Here is a 2,460-nt window from a genome sequence, read left to right on the forward strand (position 1 = left end):
TTAACCTTGTAAAGCATGTAAAATGTATCTTCTCCAAATAAAGAAGGAAGTGTTTTGTGAATTGGTCTCTTCGCTCTTTTTTTTTTTAATTGCACTGAGAATCCAGCCTGTCACAGAGAGCCAGAGATCCCTCCATCTGTCACTCCTTCAGGCCTGTAGAAGGAGCACCCTGGCAGCCTCGCCCTCACTCCTTGGGCCACACAGCAGCATCATAAGGGCCTCTATTGTGCTGGAGGACACTGGTACCCACTGGAGCTGCCTCAAAGAACCCTATCCCCAAAATGGACCTCAATATTCTTTCTCCATTCAAACCAGAGAATGAAAAGCTGGCCACACCAACTTTAATGAGTTAGGCAATTATTAAGGAGCTTTCAGACATGCATACAACAAGCAATGGTAAAGCACTGTTGGGAACGAGGCAGTGCCTAAAAAATATCAAAATCAGGAAGGTGCAGCAACCACTCTCCAGGAGCTTATAATCTAGAAGACAAGACATGTTAGGCACACAACTAAGTAAAAGGCAAATTGAAAAGCAGTAAGGACTGCAGAGCACTCCAGATAACATGAATAGGATTTCAGAGAAAAGAAATAATATTGCCGGTTTGTGGTCAAGAGGATACATACATTTACAAAGGAAGAGGTGCATGCTGGAAGAAAGTGCCATTGGGTCAGGCTTTAGAAAATGAATAAGATTAGGCAAGGTGAAGAAGGAGGACAGTGGTGGTACTATGGCTTATATCTGGATGCTCCCCCCCAAAGTCTCATGTGCTCATAGGTGGGGCTTTGGGAGGTGACTGGATCATGAGTGTATGGTATTGAATCATGGGTGTGTGATACTAGATTAACCCACTGAGTGGTTTAGTATACTTCTGTGTGTGGATTATGAATTTACCAAAGAGGAAAATGGTTGTGGGTGGCACCAATTGATGGACTTGTAGCCTGAATAGAGTAAAAGGGTACCAAAAGAAGACTTGCTGCTTCCTCCCTGTCATGACGTGACCTGTTTCTCCTCTGCCCTGCTGCCCTGCTTTGGAGCCAGCCACTGTGGACTGAAACCTCTACAAACTGTGAGCTAAAATTAATCTTTCCTCCTTTAACTTATGGGTGCCTGGTATTTTGTCCCATTAATGAGAAAGTAACTAAGACAGGTGGTAACAAGTGAGAGGGAGTCAAGAACAAAGACATCAGTGGGGAAGCACAGAATCTGTGCCCTGATGGTTAATTAGTAAATTAATTTAACTAAAGCACAGGGAGACCGAAGAATAGAGTAGAATTTCCAGCAATGACTTTCTATGATTCCATGATTCCATAGTTGAATCTTAAACCTCATAGTTATTACTCTACCCTGTTGCCTAACCAATGCTCTTCATTCTTGAATATCTTTCAAACCTGACAAAAACAAAGACAAAAAATACAGTGTTGTCCTAAGGTCAGCCTTCATGTGCACAAGTTGCAACATTCTGCATCATTTAAACATCTGCTACATAAAATCTCTATTTTCTTTCAAAATAGTTCAGCAAATAAATATAGGTACATATGTGCACATGATAGGAATAAGATGCATATTGAGCATTTTGGGCTAAAATATTGACAATTTCTGGATCTAAGTGATTAGTATATTTATGTTCAATTCAGAATTCTAGTCTTCTTGCTCTTTACAATCATGAAAGATTTTTTAATACAGTTCTTAAAAAGGTAAAACTAAAGAGTAGGTAGATACTGAGTTACTGGCCTAAGAATCATCTGAGGATCTCATTGCCAGCAGTGTATGGCCAGGTTCTCACAATCCTGAAATCTGTATATAAACCAACTCTGCATCCATGCTGTGCTCAGATTTGGGGTTGCTGGGATCCTTAGTCATGTCTCTGTAATACCCGTGGTGCAATTGCAGAGTTAATAGGCAACAAAATATAATCATGTGTGGGAAGCGAAAAGAGCAGAGCAGTTTGCCATTTGTTCATTTTCACAAGTTTTAGGCTGTTTCAGTGGCAAAAAATATTCATGGGGTTAAAAATCAGCTTGTTTGGTAAACTGCAATTAGCATGAACTGGGTCCCCTCAGCTTCTGGAAAGGATAAATATAGATGTCGAGATTTTCTGTGGGAAGACAGGGCCCTAAGTTTTATTTTAAAATCTCTGGGAAAAAAATGCCTTTATGAGGGCATCCCACCCAGGAAGGAAGGACTTGGCTCTGGACCCACTGTGAACTAGGGGGAAATGCTGCTTGGTTGGGTCTGTTGGTTCAAGAGGGTAAGGTACAGAAATGTACCCTTTAAGGTTCCTAATAAAACTCTACTATAGAAGTAGAAGTAGGGATGTTGACCATGTATTCTAGGAGCCCGAGAGCTCAGGTTTGGTCCCAGTTCTACTGCTCACCAGCTGTGTGTAACTCTAGCTGAACACAGTCTGACCTGCCTGTGCCACAGTGCTCTTATCTGTAAAATGGAAATCACGATGAATG

The sequence above is a fragment of the Heterocephalus glaber genome, unplaced genomic scaffold (genome assembly GCF_053883595.1).
Source record: "Heterocephalus glaber isolate CG9 unplaced genomic scaffold, H.glaber_assembly_v1.0 deba00001481, whole genome shotgun sequence".
Taxonomy (NCBI): Eukaryota; Metazoa; Chordata; class Mammalia; order Rodentia; family Bathyergidae; genus Heterocephalus; species Heterocephalus glaber.